Here is a 23,628-nt window from a genome sequence, read left to right on the forward strand (position 1 = left end):
TTCTTTTTCAGTGCAGCCCGCCCCCTCCTCCCTTTTCTCCTTGTTCTCTTGCTCTGATTCACTGATGGATTCCTAAGGGAGATGTTGTTCCATTAAAACAGGAAAGCCTGTGGTTGTCGAAAGGCATTTTAAAATGCTCCTGTCTTCTTTCACCGAGAGAGGCGATCTTTCCAAAAAGAAAGGCAAACAAGGGAGTTTGGGCATAATCATCTTTTTTATTTCTCTTAAAGCATGTTTTATTTCCGGCCTCTTTTGAAAACCAATCGGTTTTTTGCTCTTAAGCTTAAAGTTTAAAGCTAGGCTAGAACATGGATAAGTATCAAATCCTGAGTTCAACATTTTATCTTCTGGGTAGGAGATACCTTTTTAAAAATTAGGTTAATTAAAAATAACCGTTGCCACGATCTCGCGGTCCGTGAGTTCGAGCCCCACGTCAGGCTCTGGGCTGACGGCTCAGAGCCTGGAGCCTGTTTCCGATTCTGTGTCTCCCTCTCTCTCTGCCCCTCCCCCGTTCATGCTCTCTCTCTCTCTCTGTCCCAAAAATAAATAAACGTTGAAAAAAAAAATTAAAAAAAAAAAAAGAAGGGCATTTTACTTTTGTGGTGAACAGTCATTATACAGGGATTTTAGTAATCTAACAAAACATGATTTTTTAAATATATATATATATATATTTTAATTTTTTTTAACGTTTATTTATTTTGGGGACCGAGAGAGACAGAGCATGAAGGGGGAGGGGCAGAGGAGGGAGACACAGAATCGGAAACAGGCTCCAGGCTCCGAGCCATCAGCCCAGAGCCCGCCGCGGGGCTCGAACTCACGGACCGCGGGATCTTGACCTGAGCTGAAGTCGGACGCTTAACCGACTGTGCCACCCAGGCGCCCCTTATTAGAATATTTCCAATGACAGGTGGGAAAGGACTGTCATTTTAAGTGACATTTCTTTCAACATTTATTTATTTTTGGGACAGAGAGAGACAGAGCATGAAGGGGGGAGGGGCAGAGAGAGAGGGAGACACAGAATCGGAAGCAGGCTCCAGGCTCTGAGCCATCAGCCCAGAGCCCGATGCGGGGCTCGAACTCCCGGACCGCGAGATCGTGACCTGGCTGAAGTCGGACGCTTAACCGACTGCGCCACCCAGGTGCCCCTGATACCATGCTTTTTAAACTAGGGCAGGGGTTGGCGATTTTTTTTTTTTTCCTGTTAAGGGCCGGATAGTAAATATTTTAAGCTTTGTAGGCCAGATGGTCTCTGATGCAATGACTCAACTCTGCCGTTGTAGTAGGAAAGCAGCCACAGGTAATAGCTAGGTTAAGGAGCATGGAGCATTTATTGGAGCATTCCAATAAAACTTTATTTACAAAAACAGGCGGGGGGCCAGATTTAGTCCATGGGTGGTAGTTTGCTAACCCCTGAGAGAGAAGCTCAGAGAATTGCAATAGTATACCGATAATCGTGGCTCTCCAGAACCGGAGAAAGCAGATTTTGATCTGCTCTGTTGTTTCCTCATAAGAAGGAAATGCCAACATATTGGCAGATCTGTGTGCTTTTTTTGGAAGATTAATCTGGGTTAAATGATGAGTGATGTAAAAGGAAGAACAAGAAAATGAACCCTTATATTTGTGAGATGAATGGTTCGATTCTCAGAAACCAGGATCTTGTCAGTTGATTCCGTTGGCAATACTTTTGGCCATTATCATCTTGGAAGAGATTTAATACTTGATTTATGAGCTCATCTTATTATATGAAGCATTTGCCATACAGAGTTATGTGTTCAATGGCTATGGCTTATGCCATAATATAGCTGAATTTGGAAAATAATTCATAATGACATACATAAGGGGATTTAAATGAATTCCTTTACCTATGGTTTATTCATCCTTGTTCGTTTTCCCTAAATAATATTTGATTGGAAGATAAAATTTAAGAGGAAGGTAAGACAATAGAAGTGGGTGATATTTTGGAGGGATTGTTGATGGGCTATAGTTATATTCTGGGTTAAGAGATATTTAATTCTTTTTTTTTTTTAATTTTTTTTTCAATGTTTATTTATTTTTGGGACAGAGAGAGACAGAGCATGAACGGGGGAGGGGCAGAGAGAGAGGGAGACACAGAATCGGAAACAGGCTCCAGGCTCCGAGGCATCAGCCCAGAGCCCGACGCGGGGCTCGAACTCCCGGACCGCGAGATCGTGACCTGGCTGAAGTCCGACGCTTAACCGACTGCACCACCCAGGCGCCCCTAGAGACATTTAATTCTTTTTTCATGTTTATTTGTTTTTGAGAGACAAAGAGACAGAGCGCAAGTGGGGGAGGGGCAGAGAGAGAGGGAGACACAGAATCCCAAGCAGGCTCCAGGCTCCGAGCTGTCAGCACAGAGCCCGGCGCAGGGCTTGAACTCACAAACTGTGAGATCACGACCGGAGCCGAAGTTGGCTGCTATCCGACTGAGCCACCCAGGCGCCCTGGGTTAAGAGATTTAAAAGAAAAAGAAAAGAAAAAAACAAAAAACCCAGGGAGGACTGAGCATGTTAACTGGAAAGGGAATGGCTTTGAGTAAGAATGCTTGTATTTCGTAGTTTTAGTTAGTTGAGGAAATCACTAACCTCCTGCGTCTTTACTCGGAGATTGAATGATTGAATGCTCATTCAACCAAATCAAATATTACATGTGAACGCGTGTAGCCTCTTGCTATCCTTTGCAGCTGTTGGGTTCTCTGGGATGCAGAAATGCAGAGGTAGGAGGGCAAAAGTCTTCCTGCCCAGAGGGAACCATCTGACTGTGATGTAGATCGATGGTCTCTACCAGAGCGGTGCAGAGCTCTGCAGCAAAGACTGCCTGTTCAGGGAGCTCTGTGTTGGTAGGGATTTGGGGCCATGTGTTGCTCAGTCATTGGCAGAGATGCCCTACGAAGTGGTCTTGGCTACCGCTGCCTCGCTCATTAATGGCCTTGAAAGCTGAGAAGGGGCCAACGGCTGGAGGCGGTCAACCAGACATATTCTTGCCGTGGGTCCTTCCTTGAAGCGGGGGGTCTGAAGCGCACATCTCTAGACATGACACATTCTTTCAGTTTTCTGACTCTTCCTTTCAAGCCTCATTAGCTTGTCTCGTCTTCCTCCGCCTTTGCAGTGAGGTTCCCAGAAATCTCTCTATGCTATAGACTCTTTCTGGAAGATTGCTTCCACTTACATGGCACTAATATGGCTTGTTATCATCGCCTATGCCAGGGATTACTTCTACATTTGGTGCATCAGATAGGACGGCAGTTGGGGGGCATAAAACATAAAACTGGAGTATCAGCGGTTTAAATGCAAAACGAATTTGTATGTTCTCAGTGCAGAGTCAGAAGGGTGGCTTCCCCGCCAGGCACCCAGGATGCTTCTATTGTTCTACCTTAAAATCCCAGTATGGCTCCCATGTTCAAGCTCGCAAGATGGTCAAAGTGGCCGGTGGACCTCCCCCGCTCACATTCTTGCTCGTAGCAGAAGAGGAACGAGGGAGTGGAAAGAGCAGAGAGAGCCTATCTCCCATCTGAGCCAGCCAAATGTAAGTGGCTTTCCTGCAAGTCCCATACAACATTCCGATTTACATCTTGGGTTACACCATAGTCACACGGCTGCATCTAGCTACCAGGGAAGCTGGAAAGGTAGTTGCTTGTTTGTTTCAATTCTAGCGTCTGCCGGGGGGGAAAAACACGCATGCAGGGAAGAGGACTGACATGGATGCTGAGGGCCTAAATCCGCAGTATCTTTCACACTCCCAAATTGTTTTTTCCTGATCCTGCTTTTCTTCTGAGTTGGAAGCAGGGGCTTTTCCGTCTCCTAGACCTTGCCACCTAGACGTCCCAAAGGCAACTCAATTTGAACGTGTGCTAAACTGAACTCCGTTACATTGCCCCACAGTAATGATTGTATTTCCGCCTATACAATTATGCCATCGGTCACTTGGTCAGCCAAAATCTCTCGTTTCACACGCGCCTTTTCTCCTCCCTTTCCGTATTCAGTCTGTCCCCTAGTCTTGTGAATGCTTTCCTAATTATCTTTTCGAGCATATCCTTTCTGCCCCATTGCCACTTCCAGGATCTTGGTTTAGGACCTCATTATTTTTTTTGGCTAGTGGATTTTTGTATATTGCTTTATTCATCTCAGCCTTGAACCTTCTGATCCATTCTTCATGCTGTTGCTGAAGCTGTTTTTGCAATATATAAATCTGCTTACATTACTCCACAGCTTGAAATCTTACACCGTCCACACAGTAAAGGCCAGACGCTTTAGGAAGGCAGATCTCATGGTCTGATGACTGTTCTCACTTTGGCTTTATCTTTGGCCACTTCCTGTTGTACATCCTGTGTCTCATCCATGTTGTTTTATACGTATATGCCGTTATGAAATACCTAGCATGGCTAGACAGAGATAAGCCTCCTTAAGACTTAAATCTTAAGTTCTGTCTTTCTTGTTATCTATCGCATTGCACCCCTACCCCCACCCCATGCCCTGGAAGCTCTGGGTGAGAACACATGTTCTTCTAAGAAAGTTCAAAGGGAGTCTTAATCTTTCTGAAGATGACAAAGGTCTGGCTGACTTTAGGGGAAAGACGATGAGTTTGGATTTCAACATGTTGCATTAAGCTGATGAACTGAAATCCAAATGGAAGCATCTAGGGCTAGGAGATTCCGGGGCTGGGAGAGACATTTGGAGATACGGATTTTGACGAGGTCAGCAAAGGCTTCGCAATGTATTCTGTGAGTATGGATGAGGTAGAGCGTTTTGCAGGAATGCCTCAATGTCTTTGGCCGCAAGAGGGGTAAGAAAGTGGTCAATGGTGTCAAACGTAGTGACGAAGTCAAGAATGAATAGAGACCGAGGGATGTGGCCCGCAGAAATTGTTGGCAAGCTTTAAGAGCGATGCTTTCCGTTGACTGCTTGGGTGAGGAGCAGAAAGTCACGGAGCTATGGAGCAATCCAATGATGTGGGCGCACAGCATACGGTGACATGGTAGGATTTTTGATGGTGAATGGAAGGCAGGTGAGGGGGAAGGCAGCCGGGGCTGGGCAGCAAATACAGTGAAAGGTGAGGGGGTTTTCACAACAGGGAGATCCGGGTTTGTGGAAAGGTGGGTGGGAAGGAGTTAATGGGGAGAAGGAACTAGAAAGCATGTGGGAAGTGGGTAGAAGCCATCATCCCAGATGCTCCCATCCCAGATGCTCCGGGGGGTTCACTTTTTAGAGGAAGAGACACACGTAATCAGAGGCTGGCGGGAAGGACAACAAAAGGTTGGTGGGTGTTTTGAGACGATGACAAAAGAAATACAGAAGCTCCAAGTGGATCTTAGAGAATCTGGAGGTTTGGTCATCTCTGGAATTTACTGAGGAATAAATGTGGCGAGTAGATAGAAGGAAGAAATGGGGTACAAATGATGGGTTGAGAGAGGAGAGGATCTAGAACATCAAAAATTGGGAACATTTTACAAGTCTAGAACAGAAACTCAAATAGGAAGGAAAAAAAAAAAAAAAAAACAACTCCTGGGAGATTAAATTTGATGACCAAAGGGAAAAAGGAAGCCAGAAACCTATAAATTTCCCTGAGATGGGAAGGATTTATAGATGAGGAAAAAATCGACGTGGAAAATCCATTTTTGGCTTTTCCCAGCCTCCTGCTGTTTGTGAAATAACAAATAATGTTTCCCAAACCCCAAATGTTTCAATTTCCTCAGCTGAAAGATGGCATGTTGCTGTTATACTATTTATAAAGTGAGGCTTTGTTTGCTCAATCTTACTCAGGATGACAACGCTGAAAATAAGTCTCTGGGACAGAATTCAAGTCCGTGAAATCAAGGACACGTTTAAGGTACACATCATCTGCACCAGACACGAGGCTTTGCGATGACCCAAAATATAATACTCTTTAACCTGCCTCAATTGGAAAGAGTTAAAAAAAATAATAAACCGGAGAATGAGACAGACGGAGATAAAAATATCACCTTTCTTACTCATAAACCGCCGTATTGGAGGCATGGGTTAATCTGGCCCGTCAGTTTATTTACACTCCCCTGGATGCAACTTGCACCATTCCCCCAAACTGGAGGCCTTCTTCTCTGGCATGGTCCTGCTGCAATAAACTGTCTGGATGGCCAAGAGGAAAGGAGAATTTAATGGGAATATAGGTAAACTATAGGTGGCTGTTTCCTCAAAAAGAGAAGGAGCTAACTCATGTCCTTTTGCCAAACTCATGAATCAGATAAGTCATCTTCTTCCCAGGATGGAGTCATTGGGAGCCAAAGAGAGAGTCCTGAGTCTAACTCTAATTGATGTCCTCCCCCTGGAATGTCTATTAAGTACTCCTCCCCAGACAAGGCAATATATCGGGACCAGGGGGACCAAGGGATATAAAGATAAATAAGACACATCCCAAGAGGATTCAAGGAGCTCACAGTCTAGCAGGAGAGAGAGAAGGGATAGTCTGTTGGACGGATAGGAACACAGAGACCCAAACGTGGAGGGCAGGTGATGTTCAGCGTAGGCGGAGGGAAAAGGGGAAATTGCAAGTTGAGAGGGCCCGGAAGGTAGAGACCCTCACCAGCTCTACTAAGGATTTTGGTCTTCATGAGACAGGAAACAAGAAGACATGGAAAGTTTCTGAGCATGGGAGTGAACAATGGGTTGTAGCGTGCAGGATGGGTGAGAATAGAGGACAGGCTCAAGGCGAGAGGTGATGAAGGCTTGAATAAGGCGCTAATCAAGAGAAATGTTGGAGACAGAAACCACAGTGGAGGGCTGGATACGGGGTGTCGACAAACACGGGGCAGCTAAAGTATCTTCCAAGGCAAAGCAGGTAAATAGGAAGAAGACAACGAGCTTGGTTTTGTGCGTGTTGAGTTGGATAGGTTAGGAAAGGTCTGCACTTCTCTAGAAGGGAGTTAGAAAGAAACAAAGAAACACACACGGACAAAAATAAATAAGTGAGCATTTACTATGTGGTGAGCCCTGCCTAGTTACTGGAGACACAGCAGTAAAGATATCAGACCTTGTCCTTGTCCTCAGACAGCTTATGGTTGATCCACACCATTCCGTCTATGAGCGGTGGGCCCTCAACCCTCCTCCAAAATGTTTGCCAAGTACATAGGGGAATCTCCAAATGGATGGGCCCAGGAGCCACCATCTGCCCTGCCCTGTTCAGCCCACTTGTTGGTTCTATTCCCATGGCCTGAAAACCCTGTGCTCGTGAGGGCATCAGTGTCACATGCCAGGGCGTGACCCTGGACAGGGTGCCTCCTGCACTTGCCAGGTTTCACATCTCATGGCCTTCCCTCCACAGGGACCTCCAGTGGCGTTGTCGGTTCACAACGTACCATTCTCCCTCATGCTTCCTTTATCACCTCTTTTGGTTCATTTCCCTTTCAAATGCCTGCTACCAATCGAGGAAGCTCCCATGCATATGAAAGGAGATAATGGCGGGATATATATGTGTGTATATAGGTGCATTGTGTATATGTGTGTATATGTACATGCGTGTATATGTATGTGTGTACATATGTGTGCATGCGTGTATATGTGCATGTGTCATGCATATGTGTGTGCATGTGTTTGTGTGTGCACATGTATGTGTATGTACACGTGTATGTGTGTATGTGTGTGTGCATACATGTATGTGTGTATGTGTATATGGGTGCGTGCATGTGTGTATGTACGTGCTGTTGCACACGTGTGTATGTGTGTGCATGTGTGCATATGTGTGTGTGCATGCGTGTGTATGTGTGTGCATGCATATGTGTGCATTTTACATGCACGTGTGTATATGTATATGTGTGTATGTGTCTATGTACGTGCGTACACGTGCATTTATGTGTGTGTATGTATGTACCTATATGTGTATGCATTATGCATGTCTGTGTGCATATAGGTGTGCGTGTGTGTACGTGCATGCAGGAATATGTATGTGTGTGTGTGTGTACACGTGCATGTGGGTCTATATGTATGTGTATGTCTGTATGTGTGCATATGTGCATGAATGTATATGTATGCATCTACATGCATTTGTGTATATGTCTGTACATGTGTATGTGTATGTGTGCACGTGTATATTGTGTGCATGTATGTGTGCATGTGTATGTACATGCGAGTGCATACATGTGTACGAGTGTGTGTGCACATGTGTGTATGCACGTGGCTATGTGTGTACATGCATATGTGTATATGTGTGCACATGCATATGTATGCATTTTGTGTGTGTGCATATGTGCATGTGTGTGTTTTGTATGTGCACGTGTGTATATGTATATGTGTGTATATGTCTGTGCATGTGTATATGTGTATGTGAGTGTATGATATGTGTGTGATGTATGTGTGTGTGTATATGTATATGTGTGTATATGTCTGTGCATGTGTATATGTGTATGTGAGTGTATGATATGTGTGTGATGTATGTGTGTGTGTGTCCATCCTCCAGCAGACAGATCAAAATACTTTGCTACTCAAGTAATTGCAACAAAGTATAATGAGTGTTGTGTGGAGGGAGGTGGGAGAACTGGGGAGGCAGGTGACAGGGACGCCGCCACAAAACTCTAGCACGGAGATTCCCAAGCTTTTTGGGTACACAAACTTCTTAGTAATTCTTTCCTAGCATCCTAGGCCAAAAGAAATACCTAGAAGTTCTGTTTATTGAATGGGCAGGTCTCAAACACTTAAGTATTCAGGTATTAATGAGTTGGTAGCTGTTTTTTTTAATACACATAAAGAGAAAATATTTTTATTTTGTTCTTAAAAACTTATTATGATTGGCCCCTGAACAACATGGGTTTGAACTTTGTGGGTCCATTTGTATGCAGATTTTTTTCATTAAGTACAATCCTGTAAATGTATTTTCTCTTTCCCATTCTTTTCTTAAATTTTCTTTTCTCTAGCCTACTTTATTATAATAATAAAGTATATAGTACCTAGAATATACAAAATATGTGTTGATTGACCTTATGTTATCGGTAAGGCTTCTGGTCAACAGCAGGTTATCCATGGCTAAGTTTTTGGAGAATCAGAAGTTATAGGCAGATTTCTGGCCACGCAGGGATTGGCGCCCCTGACCCGCACGTTGCTAAAGGGTCGATTGTTCCTGCTAGGGACATGTGTGTGCCCGCGGAGTTGCACAACTTCTCGAATCTTGGCATCAGATTGGGCACCGCCACCGTTTTCCACAGATTTCCACGTGGAGGTAATTGCCTTTTTAAAATCACGTCAACTGTCGCAAACCTAACTTGTCTCTGATGCGGTGTCACCCTCAGGAATGCAGCGGTCTAATGTCGAAACTGCAGGATACCTTTAGCTAGGAATTCTCAGAGTTTCCGACAGGTGTCAGCTACCCTTGGATTTCCCTTGAAATGTAAAGATTTTCCAGAGTTCTCCCTGGGCGTTTCTTCCTGTGCCCTGGGGCACCTTGATCCACGAGTGTCAGGGGATTAAGAAAGGATGGGCGTTGAGGAGGGCACCTGTTGGAATGAACACTGGGTGTCGTATGGAAACCATTTCGACACTAAATTTCATATTAAAAAAAAAAAAAAAGAAAGGCCTCTGAAATGAAAGGAGGTTTGAACCAAGACACTAATAATGAGAAGGAATAGTCCAGGCAAAGGAGGGCTTGTAACCACCTTGCAAACGGGGTCACGTTTTGTGAGGAAGCCTTGTTCTTGAAGGACTGTGGTCGACTTGAGCAACTGCCTTTTAGGGTACTTATCCGATCTGGTTTTATATATAAATGTATGTATTCCTTGTAATATAGATTATAATTATATAGTAAAATATAATATGCTTTATATTTTGCATATTATGTAATGTATATTAATATATATGACTATATACTCGTATCCAATTGTTCTCTCACTTCTGGGGGGGGTGGGCGGGATGAGGCAGGTTGCTCACAGGGTCCCAGCCATAGAGGGTGCTCAGCTGAGGATTTGTAGAGGAACCAGTTGGCCTGGTTTTAGGATTTCTTCCAGCCATATTTGACAGTCTGGGAACAGGAACAGAGAAAATAGATGGTTGGCTTTCTCCAGGGTTAGAAATTGGCAAAATAGAAGCGGCAGAAAATCAAGGGGTCTGAGGGTGTGAAGATTTAGAAAATTCGCTCTGATTTACACTGTGCTTTGGGGGAGGTGTTCTTGGCAGGGAGACCCTTTGTGGTTCTTTATCCCTGATTTGTTAAATCCTGTGATGCTGTGCCTGGATGTGGGTCTCTCTTTTTTTTTTTTTGCTTCTGGTGCTGGGTCCCCAGTAGGGTCTTTCGAACGAGAGGCTCCTTTCAACACTTGTATGTGTGTTTTTTCTACCTGCTGTTTTCTGTTTGGAACCGCAACTCACATTCCCATTATTTGGCTGTTAGACCTTCTGGACTGATCTTTTCTTTCATGTCTCTCACACCTCCACCCAGTGTTTTTCACCTCCTTATTTCTGTTTGTTCTCTTTCTGGCAAAGGAACTATGGTGAACTTTACCTTCAAGTTCATCCACGGAAATTTTTATTTTGGGTACTCTATATTTACTTCTTGAAAGCTCTTCTTTGCTCTGCGATAAATAAATTCTTGTTTTATGGGTCCATTATCTTATTGTATCTCTCCAAGGACATCATTTAGAAAACATTTAAAAAACATCTTGCGCACTGTTTTCCTTTCTTTCTTCCTTCCCCCCGCCTCCTCTGCTCACCCTTCCTCCTTCCTTATTCCCTTCCTTCCTTCCTTCCTTCCTCCCTTCTTTCCTTCCCTCCTTCCCTTCCTTCCTTCCTTCCCTCTTCCTCCCTTCCTTCCTTCCTTCCTTCCTTATTTCCTTCTTTATTTCCTTCCTTCCTTCCTTCCTTCCTTCCTTCCTTCCTTCCTGTCTCTGCCTCTGCCTTTGCCTCTGTCTTCCTTCTCTCTTCTCCTTTGTTTCTTAATTAGCCCAAGTTCTGGGCATATCGAGAAATAAGGCAAAAACGTAAGGTAGACGAGAGAGCAAAATAGAACTGTTGTTGAACTAATGAAAGCTCAGGTAGGGATATGGCTTAGGGTGAGAGCCAAGTGGGCCTGACTGAACCCCAGAAGTGTAGACTTCTGTACTCCGTCATGGGCAACGCTGGACTGAGGCAGGCCTCCTCTCATGGTAAGACTTCCACCGGGGAACAGCGGGAGAAAACACTCTCTCTGTTGGACAGACTCTCCCCCAAAAGGAAAGTGTGGAGCTGAACAAAGCCTGGCTAGTTCCTCTTCCCCGATTTGCCATTTCTGCTCCATAGGAGGAGTGAGTGAGAGACTGGGTGATGTCAAGAGTGTGTCACACGTCCATTTGGAAGGAGCCACCAGAGCTTGGGAAGCTTCTCTGCTGAGGTCTCCTTGGAGCAGAAGGTCAGTGTCTGGCTTCTGGCCTTCTGCACCTTAGGGACGAGTAGAGCAGGTGAAGGTGTGGGCGGTGAGGAATATTGACGTCCATCTTGGATTCCTCCTTGTGTCCCTGCCCCACACTCTTGCGATGCTGGGTGTCCCTGGGTGTCTGAGTCTCTCTGAGGTCCTCTCCCCAGTGCCCTGCTTTTGTTCACGGCCTTGTGCCCTGCTAAATAAGTTTCTCCTCTTGCCCGCTTTCCATTCTGTACCACTGGGTTGCCGTCCCCCGCTCACGGATATTCCTTCTCCAGGACTCTCTGTCCTTGAGAGTTTCTATTTCTTTTCCACGTAGAGAGGTGCACAAAAGCAAAAGCTCTGGGTTCTTAGGCTCACGTTGCCACAAACTAACTATATGCCCTTGGACGCTTGTTATAAGGTTTAAATGTTCTACTACATGTGAAATGCTCAGATCCGTGACTGACACAGTGATAAACGTTAGTTCTCGTCATCATAATCTCACTGTCTTCCCAGTAGAGTTTTGGGAAGGGTAAGATGCAAACGCGAGTGTTCTGTCATCATCTTTGCATGTGATCTTCATACCTCTCATTTTTATTGGTGTTTCGTCCATGGTAAGTTCCGTGAAGGCAGGATCCCTGTTTCCCTCATTCCTGCAGCCATTCACGGGACACAACACATAGCATATTGTATGTGTGCGGGTAATACTTGTGGGGGAATTGTTGGAAACAGATTCACTCGTAATACTCCTTATAGGAGGCAACGTCGTGCGGTACTTAAGAACCACAGGGCTTTTGAGCCAGACTTGAGCTTGAATTATTGTTGAATCATTAACTGGTTGCCTAGCCTTGGACACGTTCTTAATTTCTCCAATTCTCAATTTCCCCAACCTGTAAAAGGAGGCTAACAATAGTGCCCCCCCCTCATAAAGCTAATGTGAGGACTGAAAGGAATAGATTGTATGAAGCACTTAGGAATAATGCTTGGCACATAGTAATTGCTCAATAAATATTAGCTGCTCTTAATGTTGTTTTTCTTATTGTTTATTCTCTACATGCCAGTCACCGGGCTAGGCACAAATAGATGCATCATTTATTGAGTGCCTACAGTTTGGTATTTACCGTCCTTAATATCCTAGTAGTCGAGGGTGTAGTTTCTAGCGTCAGATGGCCTGGGTTTGAGTTCAGGCCTCAGCTGAATCATTTTGAATGAGATACTTAAGCTCACTATCCGTGTTTGGAGAATGAGGGTAGTTAGGAGGCAAACCACATAAAGCCCTTAGCATAGAGCTTAGCACATAAGAAGTACATGCTCAGTAAATACCAGCTATGATGATGATGATGGAGAAAACGGAGATTATGGTGACCGTGACAGTAATAACGATGGTGATAAAGATAACCACGATAATCATGAGGACGGCAAGAGCGGTGGTGGTGACAACAGTGATGTCGATGGCCAAGTCGATCATGATGCCGGTGACGAGGAGGACCATCCTGACTTAAGACTAGCACTGGAGTGCTGAGGCGTTGACCACCTGTCTGTCTTCCTGATCGTGTGTGACGGTGGGCACGTTACCTCTTCTGATTAAACTTCTGCATCTGCATTGGTAGAAACCAGCAACTGTTCCACAGGGCTGTTGGGAAGTGCAAAGGGGACACCGTATGTCATTAATTCCAGGACGCGTATTGCTCATCATTTAACATCTCTGCAACCAAGGATGGGTCTGCAACTGCCACAGATGGGTGAGCGTACGTTTGATGTTTATGAAGCGAGCATTCGTCGTGGGAGAAATGACCTCGGCGCCATATATTTTTTTTTTTTTCTTGCAAAAACAATGATGGTTTCATGGGATCCAAGAAAGATATTCATGAGTAGATAAAGCTGTGTTATTTATTTATTTTCCCTGAAATATGTGCAGGAGGCTTTGTTATTCCGTGCCAAGTAATGAAATTGAAAGCCAGAGGAATCTCGGCCTTCCACAGACCCAGATGAAAGACATTTCAAGGCAACGAGGAGCTGTTGTGATCAGGATGCGGCCTCGACATCAAAACTTGCAGAACGGGTGTCAGCGTTAAAAGAGGATCCCAGAGGAGATCCACTGATCGCATGAAGGATGCTTTTGCGTGGGAAAACATGGACATTGGTGACTCTGATTTGAAAACCACTTTGGAACAGTCAGACTCTGAATGTTTGATGTCTCTTCTATTTTCTTTCTCCTTAAGACACACGGTGAGGTGCCGTAAACAGTCGCTAAGTAGGAGCCAAAAGCAGCTCTTTCAATAGGCAGACAATAAAAATTCACCTCCGAATTTTATTGCCAATGTCTTATTTACTTTTAACAGGTATAGAAAACAATGGCGTGCCCTCTCGTCGATGGCACCTTCGATTTGACGGAAAACAGCATGCAGGATTCTCCGCGCGGTGCCGTAGTGACTTTATAGATTTTTGTCCCAGTTTGGCCTCCGTAAGATTTATAAAAGCTGAGACAAAATATACACCCGTGGTAGCCAGCCTTCAAGAGGCTCCCCAGCGGTTCCTGCCTCCTGGCTTTCATACCCTTATGTGATCTCCCTTCTGCACTGAAGGGCTCGCTTGTGTGGCAAATAGCACATCTCAGAAATGATAGAGTGTGACTTCAGAGCCTAGGTCATTCAAACATTGCTGAGCTGATCTTAACTGTCTTAGATCACTCGCTCTGGGAGACACCAGCTACTGTGCCAAGAGGCAGTCCTAAGCAGGAGGTACCCAGGATGATGTGGAAGTGAGCCCTTTTGGCAACAGCCACAGTGGCTGTAAATATTTACATAAATAGCACCCTTCTCTTTGTGTTTTTCTATAACCTACTTTTTTCATGCAGTCATGTCTTGTGGATCTCTTTCCATGTTAATAAATAGAGGCCATCCCTGGGAGTGAAGGCAAAGGGGTCTGGTCCTTTCATGTATCTGCCGTGTTTTGTTTGCCGAATCCCCTATTAATGGACTTTTCAGTGACTTCTCACTTTACTGTAAAGCACGCAGCAAAGAACGTTCTTGTGTAATCGCTAGAATCTTGACTGCTGGTTAAGAGGTAAGCTCATCTACATTTGAAAAATACTCATCTATTTTTGAGAGAGTGTAAGCGGAGGAAGGGCACAGAGAAGAGGACATAGGATCTGAAGCAGGCTCTGCACTGACAGGCTGACAGCGGTGAGCCCAATGTGGGGCTCGAACCCACGAACTGTGAGATCATGCCCTGAGCTGGAGTCGGATGCTCAACCAACCAAGCCACCCAGGTACCTCAAGCTCATCTACATGCTTTTTAAAAAAATTTTTTTTAATGTTTATTCATTTTTTGAGAGACAGAGAGAGACAGAGTGTGAGTGGGGGAGGGGCAGAGAGCGAGGGAGACACAGAATCCGAAACAGGCTCCGGGGCTCGAACTCACAGACCGAGAGATCATGACCTGAGCCGAAGTCGGACACCCAACTGGCTGAGCCACCCACGCGCCCCTACGTTCTGATACATGTTGCCAAGCCACCCTTTGGAAGTATCACCCACCACTGTTTCATTTTCATGTAGTAATAAAAACACATAGATCTGTTGTGTGTTGGCTTCAGTATAAATGTGATCATCGTATATATTCTGCAGATGGCTTTTTCTACCCCACACTATGGCATGGTGGCTTCTCCATGTCAGTTTCTTTCTTTGTATCCAGACTTACCTGGTTCCCCCTGACTGATATGGACTATCTCATAACGCCGGATGCGCCATATTTTATCGAACCATTTCCAGTGGATGGACATTTAGCTTGTTCCACTAGTAAAAGATGGGCGCAGTCAGCAACTTTGTATACATGTCTCTTTTGGGGACCCTTTCTCTAGGAGGAATCGTAGAAGTGGAATTATTCGGTTAAAGGAGAAGCATATTTGAAATGCAGTTTCACTTAGATCGGTGTTTCTCAACCATTTTTTTTCATTATTACCCCTTTCAAAGAGAAAATTATGTGAAACAAAAATAGTAAATTAGTAAATTAAATTAAATTAAATTAAATTTCCCCCTGATGAGACGAATCAAACACTAAAGAATGGATTTGGTGGGTTCGAGGTGAACGTTGTAGTACCTAAGATATTTTTGCCTGCAAGAACCATTTTTGGCGCATGTGGCTTGATGGGACCCTTAAAAAACATTCGCTGAATTGAACTGAATGTTGACAACACAATGTCCAAGAACAGTATCGTGTTTGCCATAAAGCAGAGCAGAGAGAGACGCTGCTAATTTGTTCTCCTTCTTCATGCATTAATTAATGTTGTCAAGAATCCCTAGAATATCACCAGATAATTCACAGATGAGGGAAAAAAACACAGAAAAGAAATAACTGAGCGGGAGGCGGTCACTCCTGGGAGCTTGTGCACACATTCCTTTTGTAGTAGCTTTGCGTGTTTAAGGAGAATGGAATCTGGCCCATGAGGCTCATCCTTTGAAATGTGCCTTGTGACAAGTAGGATGGCAGGAAAGCGAAGCCGTTGCTTTGATTACGTCAGAAAAGCCTGGATGGCTCTGAAAAAAATTGGGCCCCTCCGACGTCGGAGACGACTGCAAAATGGAAGCCATGACATTGAGAGATCGTTACTCGTAGCTCTGTAGTGGGACCCTAACAATCATATGGATGCGAAAGGAAGGGGGCTGTGAACAGTCACAGGAACAAGACAGGAGTCACCAGCAGGGAGGCTTGGAATAGGGATGCAGACACAGCTGCTGTCTGGGCGCTGTGAGTGTGTGCGGTGGTGACGGGAAGGGGGGTAAGGCTTTTACGCTCCTGTTTCTCGGCAAAGCTGTGTTCTAATCTTTCTGCCCTGCGCTGGCTGTGTTATCTCGGGCGAACGGCTTGGTGACTCTGGTCCCCAGCTGAGCCGGATGAGCTGGAAGCCAAGAGGTTTTGCTCAAATCACTTGGGTGGAGAGATTTCACGTCAAAACGTTTAGAGCTGCAGCTGAGAGCTAATAAGATGCTAATGTCAGAATGAGGAGGCTTCCTGGAGTTCTAGGGAATGTTTTTATGCATGTGCGAAGGTTTTAATTTCCATAGTTATGCTTTCGCTTTAATGTGGATTAGAAAAAAACACAAGCACATCAAACGAGTGATTTCATAGACGGTATTTATTGCTTAGGAGGTAGCTTTTAAAAAAAACCACCCCGAATTTGTTGTAAATTGATATAAGTAAAAATAATATGTGCGTGGAATGGTTTTTTTTAAAAAGAGAGTTGAAGATGTTTCTGGAACGGATGAAGTCTGGGGACGGTGATTGGTGCGGTTCCTCCCTGCCATTGGCCATGCTGCCTACCATGTAGCATGCACCTGTCAGAAGTGGTTAAAATCACTCACTGTGTCTTCTGCAGCTGAAAAGGAGCAACATGGAAGGAATCTCCAAGATGATTTCAGCACCCTTGTTAGGTTTCCAGGACACAAAACACTTCTTAAAAATAGTAAAAGCTGAGGCGCCTCGGTGGCTCCATCGGTCAAGTGACAGACTTGGTTTCCGCTCAGGTCGTGATCCCAGGGTCGTGGGATAGAGCCCCACACACTGAGCCCTGTACTGAATGTGGAGCCTGATTAAGATTCCCTCTCTCTCTTTCTCTCTCTCTCTCTCTCTTTCTCTCTCTCCCTCTGCCCCTCTCCCCCGGTTGCGTTCTCTCTCTCTCAAAACAAAAAAATTATACACAGTAAAAGCTAACATCTATTGGGGGCTCATTGTGCCGAGGGCTATTCTCAGTGTTTCATATATGCGGCTTCGTGGAATCCTTACAACCCTGGGAAATAAATTCCATTATTATCATCATTGTCCCCATTTTCCAGGTTAGAGAATGGAAGCCCAGAGAGCACTTTGCGTCAGGCTCTGGAGCTAATGAGCAAAGAGGGCGGGATTGGAACGCAGACAGACAAACCCGGAGCCTGCCCTGTTCTCCATGCTCATTCTGTGATTCCATACAACTCTCACCGTGAGAAATCCCTCCCGCTGGACCAGGCGGGGTCCTCATTTTTTGAAAAAAGACTTAATATTTTTTTAGAGAGGTTTTAGGTCTCAAGCAAACTGGGAGGGGCCCCTAGGTGGCTCAGTCGGCTAAGCTCAGGTCATGATCTCACAGTGCGTGAGTTTGAGCCCCATGTTGGGCTCTGTGCCGACAGCTCAGAGCCTGGAGCCTGCTTCGGAGTCTGTGTCTCCCTCTCTCTCTGTTCCTCCCCCACGTGCACTCTGTCTCTGTCTCTCTCAAAAGTAAAAAAAAAAATTAAAGTAAATAAATAAATTAATTCATAAAGCAAACTGAGAGGAAAGCAGAGATTTCCCATGTATCCCCTGCCACCCCCTCAAGTCCTGGCCTCTCCACATCACTCCTTAGAGGGCTGCATTCGTGACACCTGATGAACCCGCACTGACCCATTATCATCACCCAGAATCCATAGTTTGCCTTAGGGTTCACTTCTGCTGTGTTGTGCGTTTATGGGTTTGGACGAGTGTCTTAATGGCACATACCCATCATTATAATATTATACAGAGAATTTCACTGTCCTCAAAGTCATCTCGGGGTGGGGGCGGGGGGGGGTGCTCTTGCTCCGCCTGGAGGTGGGGCCCAAGATCCAGCATTTCTAAGAAGCTCCCAGGTGCTGTTGTTCCTGTAGGGCCACACTTTGAACACAAAGGACCTTTTGTTTTTGCAGGAAGCACCATTCTTGTCCTTTCTTCACTTAACACTGTCTCTGTGGCATCAGCTGAGTTCAGCGTGTGCATGAAGCTGGATGCGAATTCATGGCAGTGAGACAGGATATTTGGCAATCAGAGGGGAGCCAGATTCAGCACATGTGTGTCTACAGATCTCTCCCTTCCTTCGTTTGTTGGCTAGAAAGGGAGACTATTCAGCTTGGCCCAAAGAGAAAAGCAAACACTGGCCCCAGATCCACAGGGCACAGAAGCGTAGCCCTCTCTTTTTAGGGAAGGAGGGTTCCGAACGCATTTGGAGAGGGTCCGGCATTGGCCTTGGGCCTTGGGCTGCAAACTGGTTTTTAACTTTATGTAACGTTTTGGCCCTTTTCCCAAGTAGAAGTGTTTCGAAATTGTTTGACGTCCCTGTGCCGGGATGTCTATAAAGAGACAAATTGTCCTTTCATAGGAGCTGACTTGGCAGGAAAGCATGGCCTGTCCCTCTTGCTGTCCAGAAATCTCCTACTAAACTTGTGGCCTGTAACCTCTTCCTTTTGATCTTTCCCCAAGGTTCCCTTTGGGACTGGAGTCTGCCAGCAATGCTCTCCTGGTTTGCATTCACTTGTATAAACTGCCGTAGGTGTAACTCTTAGCTCAGAAGCCTCCGTGTATGAGAAAAACAACTTACATTTTTGAAATTCAGTGGAATTTCTATTTCAAGCCCCCATTTCACCAGGGTGGGAAAAATGTAATCTCAGTTAACTTGGGGTTTATTCCTACTCCAGGACTGTGTTTAAATTTGGGGGAACTAGATATCTCATGATCTTAGCTACTCTTTAATGTACTCTTTTTATAAGGGTGTTGGATGAGACATCTGCCATCCATTTTGGTCCTCCGTCATCGGCCTGAGCGTGTCACCATAGAGACTTCCTTGTTGCTGTTTGTATGGTTCCTACATGGCTTTGCTTGCATTCGAGATATTTTCCAACAAATGTTTTGTCTCAGATGAGAGTCCTTTCCAGGCCCCTAATATCCTGGGCTTTTAAAACATTAAGGCCAGGGGTGCCTGGGTGGCTTAGTCAGTGACCTTCCGACTTTGGCTTCGGTCATGATCTCACGGTTCATGAGTTCGAGCCCTGCTTCGGGCACAGAGCCCACTACAGATCCTCTGTCTCCCTCCCTCTCTGCCCCTCCTCATCTTACATGCTCTCTCTTTCTTTCTCTCTCTCTCCAAGTAAATAAACATTAAACACGCACACACACACACACACACACACACACACACACACACATTACAGCCAGGAAAATATCATTTTTTCCTACTGTTTGTTTACATCATCCCCTGAACCATTAAGCATAAAATAGCTTTGCTGTTAAAAAATGGAAGGGCAAAAAAAGAGAGCATGAGTTAGTATTTGCAATATAAGACTTTGCTATAGATCCCAATGCCCCACATGGAACATCATGCAATTTGTGTAGATCTAGGTGTGTTTTTTTGACTCTTTTCCCACCATGTACATGTTTTGATGATACCATCATTCTCTGAAAAGCTAGCCCTTGTATTTGTCCTTCTCTATTCACGTTCAGCCATTGTCTGCCAAAGAGGTGTGGAGCCCCACGTGGAGGGAGACGCAGAGCTGGACAAGGGAAGGAGGACATCAGAGCACATCCAAGAACTTTGCGGTGTCATGGTTTTGAAAATGTGGCTTATGCCGACTGGCCTGTCCTATGTGAGTTTGTAGCGAGGTGAGGTATACTAATGGTAATTAATTCACTGATTGAGGGGCACTCTTCTCAATCTGGTCTTTATTTATGAAGATGGAAAAAAACACAAGAGAGACAAAGATCTTTATTTAATTATGCTTAAGGCCCGTAAGTAGACACAGCCACTGATGTAGTCTACACTGATGTTGCCATTATCCCTTCTACCGTGGTTCTGACATACTATTTCGAGCACATTGATTGAGAAAGCCTAAAACCCTGGTTTTAGTATACAAGACTTGGCATAAGTTGTAAAATATTCCCAAATGTTTGTGCAGGAAGACTAGCTTAGGCCATACTTGTGGAATCACAACTGGAATCATAACCAACAGGTAAGATACATGGTTCATAGTTGGCAAAGGAAAGGATATTTTTACCCTAATCGTGACGCTCATTTACATTAATTGAGGCTGGACATTTACAAGCTGCAAAGCTCTTAACAGTTTTCCGAAAGCCCGTGAAGAAAGACTGGTAAAATTTACAGGGCTCTGAACAGAGTCTTATCATTACAGAGTTCATAAATGTGGATGAGTCTCTATCTGTTGTCACGAGCATGGTTTCTGGGCCTCTGCTCCAATTTTCTAGACTCCTTTTATCCAGGAACCTAAGCTTGGGAATGACAAACATTTATACACCTGAGTTCCAACACAGATTGGTTGCTAATATGCCATCCAGCTAATCTCCTGGGATGTTTCCGTGGAGCTCCTCTTCCCATGTATAGACCCTCCTTCACCTTTTTTTATGTTCCCCTCATCCTTGCTTCCACCTTGTTTTTTTTCTTTCTAGCCTGCTCTTTGACAAAACAAGATAAACATCACAGAAATTGACCAATGTCAGCTGGTATGGCAGGAGTTATATCTTCGGGTAGTAGTATAATAATTTACCTCTTTCCAAACTTACTTCTTGATATTTAAGTTTCCTACGAATTCTGTAGTTTCTTCTCTGAGGACTCTAGAAAGAGTTTAGATTCCTAGTCTTGCCTCCACGGATCTAACTAGATAATGAACATACCTTCTCCTGTATGTCGTGAAGGACAGCATGAGGGAAGAATGACCCAGGCAATTTTGTTTCCAGGCAAATGTGTGAATAAAGTTTAATTAATATTGATAGTATAAATACTCCTCCTCCTCCTCCTGCTACTCTTATTACTACATTGTGGTATCTAAAATACATTTAGAATTAAAATAAAGAATACTAAGGACATAAATAGGAATGCGGTAAATAGAGTTCAAGTATTCTAAGATCTTTGTGTTGTCTAGAAAGAGGGGAAAGGCATCAGTTAACATTATTCTTTGGCAAGTCAAGGATGCATGTTGTAATTTCTGGGAAACACTAAAAGAAAGGCTAATGTGTGTACAGCATCCAGGCTGGTTAGAGAAAAGATGGAATAATTAGGAAAAAAGCCCACTTAAAACAAAGTACAAAAAGACAAGAAAGGAACAAAGAATAAGTGGAACAAATAGAAAACACATGGTAGATAATAGTTTTATCTCGTCGACGGTATACTTACCATTATTATGGACTGAATTGTTTCTCGTGAAATTTATATGTTGAAGTTCTACCCCCAATACCTAAGAGTGTTACTGTATTTGGAAATAGGGTCTTAAAGAGGTAATTAACACCAAAGTGGGCCCTAACCCAATACGATTGTTCTACTTAAAGAAGAGGAGATTAGGAATCAGACATAGGCAGAAGAAAGATTATGTGAAGACAGAAGGAGAAGATTTCTATCTATAAGCCAAGGAGAGTCTTCAGAAAAAATCAACCCTTGTAACACCTTGATCTTGGATTTTGAGCCTCCAGAACTGTGAGAAAATAAATTTCTGTTCTTTAAACCATCCAAATCTGTGGTACTTTGTGTTTTTTTAAATGTTTATTTATTTATTTATTTTTGAGAGAGAGAGAGAGAGAGAGAGAGAGAGAGAGTGCATGACTGAGGAAGACCAGAGAAAGAGGGAGACAGAGAATCCAAAGCAGACTCCATGCTGTCAGCGCAGAGTCTGAAGTGGGGCTTGAACCCATAAATTTGAGATCATGACTTGAGTTGAAACCAAGAGTCAGATGCTTAACGGACTGAGACACCCAAGCACCCTTGTGGTATTTTGTTTTGACAGTCCTGGCAAACTAATACAACTATCTAGATATATCAGTATTTACATTAAATGTAAATGAACTATATGCTTCAAATTAAAAGACATAGACTGTTAAATTAGAATTGAAGAAGATCCATCTATATGCTGGTTACAAGAGACACATGACCTCGTTTAACCTTAATTACCTTTGTATGCCAAAAACACAAGAATATGGAAAGATTAAAGTAGAAGAGTGAAAAAAAGATACACCGAACAAACTTTAACCAAAAGAAATTCAGTATAGCTATATAAAGCTTAAAAGACACTGATCTCATGACAAAAAATATTAGTTGTGATAGAGGACATTTCATAATGATGGAAGGTTCAATTCACCAAGAAGATCTAAGAGTTCTAAATTTATATGCATCCAATAATATGGCATCAAAATATATAGGGCAGTACACTTTTCATGATACAAAAATAAAATACAACGCAGTTGAAAAAAAAATATATATATAAGGCAAATGTGGACAGAACGACAATTGTATTGGAAAATTTTACCACCTCTGCCTCAGTACCTGATAAAATAAATAACTACAGAGAAACAGCATCAATATACAAAATTTGAATAATACAATCAACAAATTTGATCTAAGGACATGTAGGGAAAATGTAGCCAACAACTAAAGAATACACATTTATTTCAAATGTGCAGTAAAAATTGTATGTGAAAACATAAAGGAAGTCACATCAAATTCAAGAGCACAAATCCTCCAATGTTTGACCTCTAAACGAAACTCAACGAAGTTAAAAATCAATAAAAGAAACGATGCTGGAATAGCTAGACAAGCATATACAAAAAGTGAACCCCACCCTGTACATCACATCATACATAAAATTATTTCAAAATAGATCTTAGACCTAAAGGTAAAAGCTAACACTATAAAATTTTAGAAGAATTCATGGGAGAGAATCTTCACGGCCTTGGGGTAAGCAAAGGTTTCTTAGGATGAAAAAGGGCACTAATCATAAAATAAATGACCATATTGGACATCGTTACAATTAAAAACTTTTAATTCAAAAGACAATGTTGAGGAAATGAAGAGGCATGCCATAAACTTAGAGAAAATATTTGTGATACATATATATGACAAGCGATTTGTGTCAAGAGTAAAGAATTCTTTATAGCTCAATGGTAAAAGGACAATAACCCCATACAAAATGGGCAAAAGATTTGAATGGATACTTCATAAAAAAAGATATTTTAATGGTAAAAAAGCAATGAAGTGATGTTGAGCATCATCAGTCATAAGATAAATGCAAATTAAAACCACTAGGATGGCTGGAATTAAAAAGGCTAACAATAGCAAGTGTTGGTGAAGATGTAAAGAAACAAGAACCTAATTTATTACTGCTGGGAATGTAAAACTGTAGAGACTCTTGAGAAAAAAGTCGGAAAATTTCTTCTTGCTTTTTCAAATATTTTAGTTGAATTCTCTCCCTTTGTCTATTTCACCCCCTCCCCCCTCTCTTCCAGCAGCCACCAGTTTGTTCTCTTAATACAGTCTCTAAATACAGACTCTGTATTTAAGAGTCTGGTTTCTTTATTGTTTCTTTTCTTTGTCTGTTTATTTGTTTTGTTTCTTAAATTCCACATATGAGTGAAATCATGCAGTATTTGTCTTTCCCTGACTGACTTATTTTATTAGCGTAATACACTCTAGCTCTAACCATGTTATCACAAATGGCAAGATCTCAATCTTATTTATGGCTG

At 43.4% G+C, this 23,628-nt stretch overlaps 1 long non-coding RNA gene across 1 annotated transcript; it reads left to right on the top strand.

The window, feature by feature from the left end:
* Nucleotides 1-10,886: 10,886 nt before the first annotated feature.
* Nucleotides 10,887-13,768, top strand: LOC125151744 (uncharacterized). The gene is made up of 3 exons (XR_007146939.1): nucleotides 10,887-11,116; nucleotides 11,250-11,358; nucleotides 13,268-13,768. It is a non-coding gene; the product is annotated as an uncharacterized LOC125151744 (long non-coding RNA).
* The last annotated feature ends 9,860 nt before the right edge of the window (nucleotides 13,769-23,628 follow it).

Source organism: Prionailurus viverrinus, chromosome E1, assembly GCF_022837055.1.
Source record: "Prionailurus viverrinus isolate Anna chromosome E1, UM_Priviv_1.0, whole genome shotgun sequence".
Taxonomy (NCBI): Eukaryota; Metazoa; Chordata; class Mammalia; order Carnivora; family Felidae; genus Prionailurus; species Prionailurus viverrinus.